The sequence below is a fragment of the Harpia harpyja genome, chromosome 18, assembly GCF_026419915.1.
Source record: "Harpia harpyja isolate bHarHar1 chromosome 18, bHarHar1 primary haplotype, whole genome shotgun sequence".
NCBI classification, from domain to species: Eukaryota; Metazoa; Chordata; class Aves; order Accipitriformes; family Accipitridae; genus Harpia; species Harpia harpyja.
In genome coordinates this window covers 5,669,992-5,685,189 of record NC_068957.1, presented here as the reverse complement: position 1 = coordinate 5,685,189, position 15,198 = coordinate 5,669,992, and positions in this window count along the sequence as shown.

Genomic DNA, 15,198 nt, shown 5'->3' with positions numbered 1-15,198 from the left:
AACAGTTGACACAAGAAGCAGGAAGAAAAGATGGAAAGAGTCTTCTGTAGACAATTAAATATACACAGAAACATATGTGAAAATACTAAATGCATATGGAGAATGCTTACTAGAATTAACAAATGAAGAAAAGGGCTCAATGAGAAACAAAGAGAAATAAAGCTGAGAATCACTGCTCTCCTCCCTGCCACTACCAACATGCAATTCTGCTTCATTTTATCTCCAAGGTAAATGAGTCAGTGTGACAGGAGCAGATGCCACAAATGCTAGCATAGCAGGAACAGTTGCTGCAACAGAGGAGAGGAGTAAACAAAGAGATTCAGCAGCAAACAGTACAATAGCAGTTTCTGCAGCAGGCATTACCCCTCTTTCCCCCTTTGGGGCAGCCCCAAAGCCATTGGTTTTCCTGAGAGCATGAGAGAAACTGCTATAGATAACCTTAAACTTTGGGGCTACAGCTCGTTTTCCTTGCAACCCTGAGAGCACCCAAGTCCCATACAGCAATAAGAGCAGCGCTCCAAGTTACAAGTAAGTAGCCTGATGTACAGTGTTGCTGAACAAAGTTCACTTTTCAACTGTTAGATAATTCCAGTAATAAATGATGTGCTCCAAGAGGGTCAAGGAAAGTTCTCTTTGAAAAGCCCAAGAAACACCTTGATTGTTGTCATGACATTTGTTCTCTTTTTTGGCATTCATCTCCATTCTGCATTGTGTCCCCATTAACAAGCTCACATACCTTAACAAAAAACGCAAGAAACTGGCTCTACGGAATGTATTTTTAATGTCTCTGAAAAGATTAAAAGTAATTCTAAGGTATATTGGCATTTGGCTGCAATTCTAGTAATCTCTTGCTTTATCTCTTTGCCTGCAGTTCTGTAGCATGACTGTTTGGCACCAGCAGCTCACAGAGTCTGGCGTGAGCCCAGCACAGATGTTTTCCAGTAGTTAATCTGTGACTGTGACCAATGTCTCCCAACAGGAGTCTATTCTAGCACCAGTAAGACTATCTCTGAATCTAATGTAAAGTCAGTCTGGCCCAGCTTTAGACCTCAGGATGCCCTCAACAATACTGCTGAGCCTTGTCTTTGGACTTAATTTTTTCCCATGTTCACCATCACTGTGGCTTATAAAACTGTCACATTTTAACACAACTATATATTCTTCACACCTGCAGCAAAAATAATTACTTCAAAAAGCACGGGTTAAGACCCATGTCTCTCTGAAGTAAGACACTTTATCCTAAATCAATTCAAACAATACTCTGTGAGATATATTGATATGAAAGTTTGTCGGCTGTGTGATTCAAGCTATAGATTCTTAATAGAGAAGAACTGGAACTCTTTATGAGGCACAGGCAGAAATTTTGAATGGTGTGAGAAGAGGTGACAGATATAAAGGGTCATTTCTGTTCCTTCGGTCTTCTAGCATCATGCGTTTTTCTGATAGTGAACGTGCTAAAGTATGTATCTCCTAATCAATCTGTTACAGTGCTTAGTTTTTCTACAGTCATTCTCTACATTATGCTATGAAAAAGTAGAATTTTCAAGCTTCAAGGAAGAATACTGGAATTTAAAGTTTTAAATTATTATCTTAGAATATTTCTCCCAAAACCCAAGGCTCCCCTTACTTGCTACCTCTTCTTAAGTATTCAAGCTGCCAACACAATCGTGTCTATCTTGGCAATAATTATATTTTGAGAACACACTTGGGGGTTTAGAGGTTCTTTTTGGTTTTGTATCAGCCTTTGATTCTGCTGCAGAGATAAATTATATTTATTTTCTGAGGACAATGAACAAGTTTAATTTCCACTAAAGCAGGAATTGTCGTCTTCTCACTAGAATTGACTGGCTTAGAAAGTATGCATAGAAAATTATTCTTGCTCTGGCTTCCATTTTTAGAAGAACATATATGCAGTCAACATAAGAACAAATTTTTAAAATGCAAACCGGAACATGATTCTGGAATAAGACTATTTCTTGTAAAAAGTTACTTCATGATCACCTTCAATCACACACACTAAAAGAAAACATCTTTGCTCCTCACCATTGCCTGCCTAAATGCTGTCTGTTAACTAGGTACAACCAATAATTCAGCAGCAAAATCAAAGATAAACAAGTCTTGGTAGTGAAGGTGAAGAAAATATAATCCAGTAAAAACTTAAGGGGGGGGGGGGGGGGGAGTTCTGTACGTGGACATGGTGGTTCTAAGAATTCCCTCCCAGCAATACTACTCTGTGACAATAAAACCACAATTTAAGCCCACAATTACCATTTGACAGTATTTGAGGAACTTCAGTTATTATCTATTCTCAGAGCTACTCCAGTACCCTCAGGCATTGTAGAATAAAAGGATAAATTTCTACTGCTATCTCCTGGATGTATGCAGGCAGGGGGATCAGAGAGATGCTCTCTGCCACAAGTATTCTACAAGTGAAAGAATAAAAGAGGTTTTCCCAAGGTTACTGAGCTTACATTGAGGTGGATCCCAAAGCAAAACCTTGGGAAGGAATGAGGTAATATTACAGTATAACAGAAGAGTCAGAAGATTTGGGTTTTGGGGCTCACTAATTTGTCAGCACTCCCGTGTATCTTTTCTCACTCCAGTGGCACAACACTCCTGTAAGAAACTGTGTATCAGCTGTGGAAGCATTCTCTTAAGCCGGTAGAGTCTCCTGGCGATGTAGCTACTTCCAACCCCAAACACCCTTGGATGAGGAGCAATCATGGAAAAACTGGAAATGGCTACAATAAGATCAAACCTCTGAGGTGTCAAAACAGCCTGTGGAGACCAGGCTTCAGGCTGGGTTTAAAGATAGCCTTAAACATATGGGTGTTTGAAGGAAGCTTGAAATTAGTGTAGTGACAGCGCTGGATACTTCTCAGGAGCAGGCTAGCATACAGTTCTAGCTATATAATATTTAGCTCTACTACAAACTTTGCAGTAAAAATCAAAGTTTATGTAGCTTTACTCCGTAGCAATTCTTTTCAGCTTAAATGAATATTTCAAAGGGGTGATTTGCCATGTTTGTGTTGGTCTTGCTTTTACTAATATTCCCCCCCCCTTTCCTGTTTTTCCTTCTCCACCTTTTTGTCTTCATGCTTTTTCTCTCTTCATCCTTGTTTCTCCTTTGTGTTTGTCACACACAGTTTTCACTCTTTCACTTTTCTTCCCAACCAGCTCTGCCCTGCTATACTGAATGGACTGTTCAGACAAAGCAGTTCCTCTTGGTTTGTGCCCACTGATTTCACATATCAAAAAGGAGATGTTTTCCAAAGTACCAGTTCAGCTCAGCAAGGGCAAAGTGGCTAACACCAAGAGCAGCAAGAAATTAGTATCGGTTCATTATGAGGAAAAAAAAACCCCAACAAACAAACAAAACCCAAAACAAAACAAAAACCAAGCCACCCAACACCTACAAAGCTAAAACTTTAGATCAGCAGGATGGGAGAGATGGCAATTTTATGGGAGTCTATTAATACATTAAGGCAAATTCTCAAGTAAAGAACTGTTTACATGACAGGAGTTCAAGCCTGTCTTTGCTCTGTGATTAGCACGGGGCCCATTTGGATCTAAGCCATGGGATTTGGGAAGATCAGATTAAAAGTAGATTGGCACCCAGTATTTTAGCTGAACAAATATCCAGGAAGATATTTGCTGGATACATCCTTACAGACAGAATAAAGAGAGAATATGTCAGCGAGCATAAGCTGTGTTATCAATGCCATTACAACCCTGCAATTCTTTCCAGTCTGACAACACTGTTCTAGCAGTTTATGACTTATGCTGATTTCTCCCATCTTCATTACCATCCAAGTAAATAGAGATTGAACCACACATGAACCTAGCAGCATCTGAATTAGAGAACTGATTTCAGTATTTGCCTTTCCTTTTAAATGTTTAGAAAAACTGGAAATGATTGGCTCAAAGGCTGGGTTGGTTTTTTTGACTACCATTAAAATCGGCTCCAGAATATCACACTTCTGAAAGCCAGACACATTTTTTTCCACCTTAAATATATTTAAATAATCCTTTAATTTACTGCTAATCTTTTGATAGCTTTATCTGGTTGGACTAAACACAAGAAAGTCTCTTAGTCTCTCCTCTTATGAAAGACTTCCCTATCTCCTGAACATCCTAGTTACCTTTCTTTCCACCTGTTCCAATTTGAATTCACCTTATTTAAATCAGGCAAAGGGAACTATTAAAAATATCCTAGATTGTTGTTTCTGCAGGACCTAGTTCAGGTATTTGTTATTTCCTTTGCTAATGCAAATCTCTCATCCAGCACAGCCTAAGATTGTATTTGCCCTTTTCATCGATGTGTTGCATTGGTGGCTTGCAGTCATCCTGTGACTTTCTCCTCCTCTGTCATTTCCAATTAACGAGCTCCTAGCTTATAACAGAAATGTATTGTTTTTGTGCATGATCTTGCACTTTGTCCTATTGAATTTCATTCAGCTACTCTTACTGTATTCCTCAAGGTCATTTTATTCTTCCTGTATGGTATTCTGAAATCCCAGTGTGACAGGGCCCACAAACTTTGTGGGCATCAGAAAAATTGCTTTTCTTAATTTGTTTTTTCAAGGGAATTTCTGAAATTTTTAAACAAGATATACCAGGAGCAATTCTTGAGGGACCTACGTGTAGCCCTGCTACAGTCCCCTTGGTGTAATCTCAGTTTGTCTCCAGCAGATTACAGCAATGGATATCATTACTGCAATGCCTTTGAGGTACTTGAAGCAATATTCAAGAACATGTTGGTCTTTCTCTGAAAAACTACCAGAGTTTTCACAGACTTCTGGGCATTTTACTTACCCAGGGAATCAGATGCTTTATATATCTTTCACATTTCTGATGATCTCCATACACAGTATTGTCTAAACCAAAGTAATCGTACTTAAAACCTCACAGCAGCACAATTGTAAGGTGCAGAGCAGACGTGACACAGCCACGCACAATGCGTAGTGCGAACTCTTGCTTGGAGATGTAGCCAGGTATGATTTGACTGCAACACATTTACCAGACACAGACCAGCTTCTTCATTTATCATGAAGAAGTTACCCTAATGAAAACTGTATACCTCTAAAGTCTAACCTTTATCAATTTATGGCTTGAAACCTCCTCTTAACCAACTTTAGAGAAAAATGCATGGTTATCCTAGCTCCAGGACACTGGAAAACTGAAATATAAATTTGAGTTATGAGCAAACCAGTGCTAACCCCATGAAAATGAAGTGAAGTCTTGGCCTATCCCTGATGATGAATCTTTCTGTGTTACAAAGAAATCTATTTTTTAGGGTTTTTTCCTCTTGCTTTTGAGTTCTCCAGCTCAAAGGCTTGAATGATGACCTATCTTGAGAATAACTTTTCATAGTATTTTACAGGACACTTTGGAAATATCTAGAAAATGATGCAATTGATACACATCAGGACTTCAGAAACATTAGCCACACAAACAACAACCACGAAAGCAAGAATGAAGAGCAGAGAAGGCTCTTTTTACTCCTTAACTAGGAGATCAAAAGCACAAAAACTACTTGTCACTTTTGCCCTTGGGTTTATTTAAGCAGCTGTAAAACAATGTTTTGAAATTCGGAGGTCCATTTGAATCCTGCAGGAAGATGTTAGTGAAACAGTCATTCTGCTCTTACACATTACAAAAATAATGAATGTGGAAGTAGGTATTGCTAACGTGCTGCATAGCAAAAAAACAGCACTCCCTGAGAATCGTTTCTTCTTGTCCCTTCTGCCTCCCAGCATCCTTCTTCCCCTGGAAACACACATGGAGGACACACAACCTTTTGCCATGGACTTAGGCGTCCCCTTCGACACTCATTCTGACCACATGCCATTTAGGGAGGACAGAGGACACATCTACACTGATCTTCCCCTGTAAACTGCAGCGTAGATTCACCCGGTGAACACACTTGCCAAGATACAGGGTATATGCCATGCAGACCTATACATCAATTCTTAACTCTTTTTTCCCTAAAGCGATACAGAACATTTAAGAATCTCAGTTCCTTGACACATAGCATTTGCTGGACTCTGTTCTCGAATACTGTGTTGCTGCTCAAAATGTAAAGGCAGCTTCAAAACATTTCACAATAATTACACAAACTTCATGAACTTCAAGTAAGAGTGTAATTAATTGATAGCAAAGTGGGAGAATTGGAGCTCTTCCAAGAGCCTCCCGGAGGAATCACCTGAGTCTAGTAGCAAAACTCTTCCAGTGTCACAACAAACTCCAAAGATGCTAATGTGAACACAGATTCTGAAAATCTAAATAGACTTAAACACAGACTTTTTTATAATTTTTAAATTTTTCCTCTGGTCTTTTTATATTCTTCATATGCATAATTGGAAGAATTGCCTTCAAACAATTTTATGAGATCTAAAAAAACCTCTTTTATTTCTCTGCATAATACTATATATTTAGTTTTTTAATAATTAAATATTACAGCTCCCTGTCAAATTGTCTAATAAAATTTCAGAGAGGAGAAACACACATGGAGAAAGACTATTCAAGACTTACTGCAGAAACAGAAACAAACTCTTGGAGTGAGTGTCCTATTGTAAATGTCTTTAAAATTCCTAAGAGTCATGGCAGTAAAAAATGATTAATGTATTGGGCTACTCAAGCTAGTTCCTGTCATCTCATTCTATAGGACACTTAGTTTTAAGCATGTGCTTAATGAAGAGAAAAAAAAAAAAAGGAGAAAAAAAAAAAATCAAACATGACAAGGACTTGGTATTCTCTATTCAGTAACCACCAAACCAGTAATTTGCAACTAACATATCTATCATTGCCCATGCCCTAAAAGATACTGTTCTTTCTTTTTCTCCTGAGGGCATGCTGGCACCTGCATCTGCTTTTTTCCTAGTTTTTTTAGTTTTGTTTTAAGTGTATAGTTCATTAAAAGTCAATACAAACTGAAACATCTTTACAAAATCCACATTCGCAAGAAAAGCACTGACTAGTAATCATTTGCGTTACACACAAAAGAAAACTTTGTGGGATGCACCACTGTGCAGCAAGGCTAAAAGTACACAAAGTATAGGCAAAAAAGAAAATATTCCATGCGTTTATTATTTCAGACATCTATTGACTTTGCTTTGACCCTTTTAATGATTAATTAAAAGTGAAATTCGGAAGGTAACTACTGGTAATTTCTTTGGTGTGTTTTTAAGTTAAGGACTCTCAAGGAACAAAGTGTACAAAACAAAAAAACAGAATATGCTCAGAATTTCAGAGATACTTCTACCGATGTCTCTCAAACTCATTCTTTGGCTAGGTTTACAACATTCAAACATGGCTGCTCTCATAAGCTTAGCCGAGCCCCATTCACCGTTCTTTACCTCCTCATACCTAAACGAGCACCCCTGAGAAAGCCAGGTTTCACCTCTAGCCCCACGACTAGCCAAAGTGCCAGACTTCCATACGTACTAGCGTTGCTTGGAAGTAAATTGCCGCGTGGAGCAGCGTTGTGGATAAACATCTAAAGATAGGAGAGGACACCGGCTTATTTGCAAAACAACATGGGAAGGTCTCCTGTGGTATTATCATTGGTGCAGACAACCAAATCCCTTTTGCATGAATTGGGAAATTTCAGCATTATACCAGATTGATACGGTAGCGATTCAGCCACTAATGAGAAGTAGAAACTGAGCAAACAGAGTGTCAGAGACTTCAGTGGTGTTGGCTTAAATGCAGGTAGAGAATTCCATCCTTTCCATAATATGTGTATTCATTTCATAAGGCAACAAATTACTGCCTAAGCTGCCAATACCGCAAACCCAACTGGACTCCAAGTCATCACACTCTCCCAAACCAGCGGTTTGCCACCAAGAGCAGGTTCTGCAAGTAAGCTGGCAATAACTGCATTTTAATCCACATCACCCACCATAAATTCCAGTGTATTAAGAGAGGCGACGTTACTCAAGGACATAGCATGCAAAGAATATGTCATTCTTACATTGCTATTATTTATTGCTTACCTCCCACCTTGCACTGGTCTCTGTACCATACCTTGAAAAAACGACAGTCTCTTCTTTAAGTCTATAAATTCTAAACACAAAGTGTATTTCAAGGGCCATTTGCGGGTAAGAGTACAAATAAGTATTTTTTAGTGTCCTAAAGGCATCTGGAGAGAGTTCAGTGTCTTATGAATCAAGACAAATACTACAGCTGCCAGGATGCCCTGGGAGGCTGGCATTCCACCCCACGCCAGAAAAGAAACACAACACTGGCATGCTGTGTCTGGGGATAGGATGGGAAGATGGACCAGACTTAGGAATCTCTCATGTTGAGGCTACCTTATAAGTAGCTTTTTAGGAAACTCGACTAAATATTTGGGCAATTTTCCTGGTTAACAGGAGGAAAGATTCAAGTGCAGCTGTTCTTCTGTATGGCTACAGAGGCACCCAATGGTGAATACTGGATCAGAACCCCAACACGGCCAATAATTCAGCTCCAAGCAGTCGACCTTTGGTTTCTGTTGCAATAAAATTATACTGAACTGCTAGGGTTTCACATCAGTGCAACATGTAATTCCTCTGTCATTCTGCCTGAATTACGCTTATTTATGAAAAACGCTGATCTTAGATGATCATTTGATATTTATATACCATAGAACAATTAATTTCAAATATTTGAGTACTTAAAGGTCACAATTTATTTGAAAGTCAGTTCTGATGTCCTTACCTATATACTCTGAGTAGTGTCTATTCTCTCTAATTTCTAGAAGTTCCACACATAAAGTGTTAAGTGTAATAAAGCCAAATGAGTTTTGTCCTATGCAAACTGTTTTTCTGGTTTAGTATCTTACACTAGTATTCTTTTTTTCCTGGCAAGAGAAGACAGAAGCCTGTCATTCATTTCTGCAGACTTCAAGATCTCATTATGTTATGTGGTGGTTTGATGTTAAATCTGGCAGGTGTTTTGCAGGCAAATGTAAATAAAGGTACCAGCTGCTCCGGAACACTGGGGTATGCCTCACGTTCAACAAAGCACTAATGTCAATAGCTTGATGGATATATTTTATACTAGGAAAACCTATTTCATTTAAATAGCTGTCATCTTAAGAAAGAACATCACAAAATAAAGTAGTTTACTATAAGAACAACTTTTTTACCTTTACTGCTTCTCTTTAATGATGTTTATCCTCCCTGAGAGATTTGCACCAGTCTGATTGACACTGAAGTAAGGAACAAGCACAGAAGGAAAATACACCCAACAGCATAGCCACTTCACAAAAATGATTTCTTCCTCAGAATTTCAGTTGCTTACTTCTGCTTCTTTACTGATGACTTCAAATTGCTGTACGTCTCACTAGGTAGGGTGCTGAACAGAATGATCCTCCTTCTCTCCACCCCCTGTACTTTCAACAATAAGTTGGTTTATCCAAAGAGGTATTTCAGTGTGACATTTATTGTAGCAAACTAATGCACTATAATATAATAAAAATCACTTTTCCATCTCTCCGCCTCCCTTGCAGCTCTCCAATAAGGAAGCTTAATCCTGACAAATTTTACCAGCCCTGGAAAAAGCCATCAACCTTGACACTGCCGGGTTACTTAAAGTAAATATAAAAATAAGAGCTTGTGAACTGTACAAAGGGTGATTAATGTTTTCATAAAACACTTACTAAAAGCTAACTAGTTTTGTGTTTTCAGGGTTTTTTAAGTACTTGTACCACATGGGGCTTATGTGGTATTTCCTTTTTATTTGGAAAAATAGCATCATTTTCTGTACTAGGTAGGATTCAGACTAAAGACTCATGTAAGCCAGTGTCTGGCAGGGGCAGGTTTATTCTAAATTACTCAGATTACATATTTAACTTTTGAGATTTGTTTTTTTTTCCTGCCTACATTGTACATGGGGCTCGTTAGATACTGACCTAAATCCATCTCCCTTCATTTCATTGTAGCATGGCAGATTTTGTGATGGTTCTAATCAGCCATAGTAGAGCTGCCCACCTCAATTCCATTAACAAAAAGTCAACACACGCACACTTGCACCCTAAGCTATTGATGATTTCTGGATCAAGCAAGCAAAGCCCACAGATAAACCAGCTGTCGTACTTGAAAAGAAATAATATTATCTAGCTTGTTTCTTTCTCTTTTTTTTCTGGCCACTGAAAAGTAAAACAATGAAATAGAAAGACAACATTAAATAAACTAGGAACTTTAAATAATCTTATTAACTAAGCTGTTCAGCTTCCAGTTTATTTTCTGGACCTCTCGCCATCCAGTTTTGCTTTCAATTTTGAACTCTGAGCAAGGCTGAGGATAATAAGAAGGCTAAAACATCCCAAAACATTTTTTTCCAATTCTGCCTCTCCTAAGAGTGACCTATATCAGAAGAAATTCCTTGTGCTAAACACTGCTGCCACGACTGACTGAATCAGATCAGGGATGAGTTTCTATCCAAAGTTATAATTTCATTTAGGGAAAAAAAAAAAAATAGTCAGGTAAGTCATTTCTTTCTTTAAAAAAATTATTATGTAAATAATAGTATTGCATAAGGTATCATAAAAAAGCAGCAATAAAATTTCAGGGAAAAAAATAACAACAAAATCCCCACATTTTGTCAAAAGTATAGCCTTGTGGGTATTACAAATCCAGCTCCAACATCACAGCCTTTCCACGTAGCATCTAAAGGCACTAAGAGGGAAGAAATTATTTAATGAGTCCCTAGTTGCTAAAAAAGTGTAGGACAGGTAAAGAAGTTCTATCACATGAAACACACAGACAGAGAAAATACCCACCTCAGAATTTCCTGTTGCTGTTACTTAACAGTCAGTTTGTTAGAATATTAATGGTCCGGCTACCAACAAACCAGCAGTTAATTGCTAATAATGATTGGTTTCTTGGGGATTACTGCCTAAATAAATCTCAAAAGTTGTGTGCTGTTAAGTAACTTACTATTTTCTTAAAGTTGGCAGTGAAGTCCAATGGTAGCCATGTTAGTTAATGTTAGTCAGCCTTACCATTAATCCTGATCCCCTGAGTTCGATCATTAATTCTAATCCCTCACATATGCAGAGAGCAAAGTACAGAAGTCCCTGATTGTCCTCAAGTGTTCATTTGGAAAAACGTTACTGAATATCTTGACGGTGGAAAAAGGAAAATCTGGTCGCATACTCTTGTTCATGCTCACGGTAGGAAGAATACAATGCCTGAGCCTGGACACGTCTGGTCAGTGTAATTTTGCCCCTCAAAAGCATACTATGAGGTTGTTCAGAAACTCTCATGTATAAATTTGCAGAGTCATCATACATTACTGGGACTGTGTGTTTAGTGTTTTGCTTCCAAAAACCAAGGAGCTTATTAAAATTAACTAAAGCTAGATCAAAAGATAATGGCCACTCTGGGGACCCATAATAATACAGAATTATATCAACACCTAGAATTTCATACGTTGCATTTTGACAGTCCTTATACTAACGACGTACTCTCCAGGCAGGCTAATTTCTTGATGCAGTGAAGTATCAAAAAGCACCAAGAAATATCAATTACTTGTACTTTTACAGATAGACCTTTTCTTTCATATGTCAACAGATAAGACCCTTACAACAAACCTGAGGCTTCCTCATCTTATTTCCAATGGCACCAGGAGTCCCAGTTCTCCACTGAATGGATCCTGAAAGGGGTATCATTGATCAGGTCTGGGAACTAATAGAGAGGTAGGGAGCTGTGGTCAAAGCCACCGACATAAGGGAGTACCCCTGCACTGCAACGTGGCAAACAGGGACGTCAGCTAGTAATTCCTCTGGTAGTCAGATTAGTCTAGTTTTCTATTTTAAAAACACTCAGCATAACCGATTGCACCATTTCTGTTGAGAAATCACAAGATTTATGGGACAGTAAGTCTGATCTATACTTTCAAATACGTAGACATCATAGATTTGCTAGCAGTAACTCTTGAGATCCAGAGGGATCTCATTAAAGCAACAGAATTCCCCAACAGGACAGGGCCATCCCACAAACCCAGTAAGCTCTCTGCAGTAAAGGGAGTCTCTTCCAGGGTAGGGATGAAGCATAAATGGATTTCTGCTACCTGTTTTATAAATGAAAAATGATTTTTAGTCATGAAGAAAGCAGTGTTCGTTCAGCAGGCTTTTAGTAGGGTGAGCAACAGGTAACATAGCAGGAAAAATTATTGAAGTCAAATTCATAAGCTACAAGATGAACTAGAGTCTCAAAAAAGCAGATCTACATAAAGCACCAGTAGTGTGAATGAGGATAATCTGGAAAAACTCAGATCTGCAATATGTTTCCAAATAGACAGCTGCCAATACCTGTATTAACATTATGAGTAAACTGAGGCATAGAAATGTAGCGACTTGCAAGCAATACCAGGCTAAGAAATCTATATATCCCAATGCACAGTTCTCTGATGATTCCTTTCTCTCAGAGAGACCTACAAAGTGTGACAATGAATTAATAAATAACAAACCCTGAAGTGAAAGCCAAAATGTAAGGCCTGAGTCAATTCATAATTTTTTTTTTTTGGCGAATGTTTGAGGATTTTACATGTTCCTAGGGTAAGCATTTGCACCAGAGGTTTAAAAAACAAACCAACCAACCAAAAACCAAAATAAAATAAAAAAACCCCACCAACCAGCTGTACTTTGCATTAAACTTCTCTGAAACTTGAATGTTATAAGAGTTTCTAGTGAAATGCATTAAAGTGTTCAACTTGCTACACTTACTACCCCCTTTTTCTCTTTAAGGTAATAATTCACTTCAGTTTTACATCAAATGTATACCTGTTAAGAAGACAGGAGGGCATGTGTATCATTTTCTTCATCACATATTTCATATATCAAGAGAAATAAAAGGAGTCAAGACATCACTTTCCCATTCCAGTTTTCTTCCTATCTTAGTTGCTAATTGAATTGGTACTTTCTAAGCGTGAATTGTCTGAAGCGTTGGATTTCTCAGAACAGATGAAACAGAGGGTAAAACTCTTCTCACCTGCTGCCAGGTCCTCTAACCAACCCTGGTCACTAACTAGATCTCACCTCTATTTCACAGCTATGATTTCAAAGGTGTTTCTTTTTTACCTCCTTAGGTTTTATTACTATCAGATATAATTCTCATTTTCTAAGAATTGTTTTTTTCATTATGCTCATCAGAAAAAAGACTATGGATTTAGACATCCTCAATAGTTTTTCCTACAGATAAGAGTCACAAGATACCTTTAAACAATATATATGGAGCTATTTCTGCATAGAGCAATTACATACAAGAAGAGGTTTTGTGGGTACAGTCATCCGAGAGCACTCTGCTATTATCAGTATTTATTTTTCTATTACAGCAGCAGTGCCTAAGCTCTGACTCTTTTGAGCACTATTTTCAGGTTTTCTTGCAAGCAACTGAATCTTCAGGCATGGTATACTTGCTTACACCACTGCTTACACTTTAAAAATACATGTATATTTTTTGCCCTTAAGAATTCACTGTCACTGGTCTTATTTACAGAAGATAACGTTAAAGCTTGCAAAAGTTTGCCTCAGACTCCCTTACTGCTCAGAAGACAGCAACTTACATTGATCAAACAATGAAACTTTGAGACTCTCACAGACATCAGAGTGACCCTTGCAGGATTCACTCCTAAGCTCTGAACGTATTTCTTCGTTGCATGCAAATGCTACTCTTGCTTTTAATAAATTGACTAAGTCACGTTACTGTCACAATACAAAAAGGTTGAACAGATGTCACCTAACAACTCATTCACGTGAATGAACACAAATACAAAGTACTAGGAAGAAAACACTGCACGACGGGATCGCAAAGCCCAATTACAGATTTCTCCTCCTCCTCACTTTCCCCTCTGTCCTTCTGTAGGACCAAGGCAGACAAAATGAGCATATGTGACCTAGGGCTCCAGCCCAGCCCTCAAACATTGCAAGAGATGCCTGTGTTCCTGCAGGCTCTCAGCAGGCAATACTGTCAAGCAGATCTTGTAACCAGCTTGCTACAATTATTACACAATTTTTTTGTTAGCAGGAATATTAATCTGCCACGTAAGAGATGGCTGTCTCAGGAAAGTTTAGAAAAGTCTTGATAAAATACGCATAAGCGACTATGAAAATATAGTAGATAACTGTCAAAATAACTTTGAATACACTAAAGCATATCTGCTTACTTTCCAGCACAAGAAAAATTTATGGTAATAAGTTTTGGAAAGTAATACAGCCATGTTGCTAAAAATGCAGAGCAGCTGCTTCAGTTATTATAAAATGGCTAATTTTTACTCATTTGTGACATGGTTTCGTAGACGGGTAACAGCTGCAGTTTCACCCAGCTGCATCCTGATGCTAAACGCACACCTCTGAGCAGTCAGACCAAAGTATAGATTGCTTTACTTTACAGCACTAAGTACCGGTGTCTTTCCAAGAAATACCCTGAAGGTCATTGGCAATTAAAGCTCCCCAAGGTCTCTTTCACTCGGGGAATGGTGACTAGCAGACACAAGGTCTCCAGAAGTCAGCCACCATCCAGCAACATAGCAAGTAGTAACTGAGCTGCATGAATTAAAGAGGATGTTGAAAGGGCTTCCTACCTGGTACAAGTTGCTACTCCCTCTCACAGCCTGGAACCCTAGATGCTGGCTCTTCTCCTTAATTGCTGAGGTAACACGAATTTCTCTAGTAAGAAGTGGGGAAGAAAAAAAAAAAGAAAAAAAAAAAGAAAGAAAGGTTCTATTGGCTGCTGCCTCCTTCTTAAAAAGGTTACTTCAAATGCCTCTCTCGCTCCCTATTTATTTTCTCTCCCTCCCAGAAGAGCAGTTTAGAGGGAGAGTAACGGAGTGTTTATCCTGGCTCTGAGGATGCACGCTTGTGCGATAACTGCCTGCTCCCTGCAGTATAGCCGGCATGATGTGATGTGCATACTAAAGCAGTTTGCATTAGGCAAGGCTTAGCAGAGCCAGCTTCCCAGTCTCCACCTTCTATGTCACAGAACAAGCTTGCTTCTTCGAAAACAGTGGGGCTCTAATGACAAGACGATAGGGCTCTGTTATAGTATAAATGCATTTTCTTTGAAGATAGTATTTAGGGATAAGGGTATATTTCTTTATCACCTCACCTGTGAAAACACAGAAGCAGCTGTAAGCAAAAACGCAATAGTCATACAAATGTGCAAAAATTCCCTATTGTTTTCTGTCATATGACAGATGATACTAAAAGCA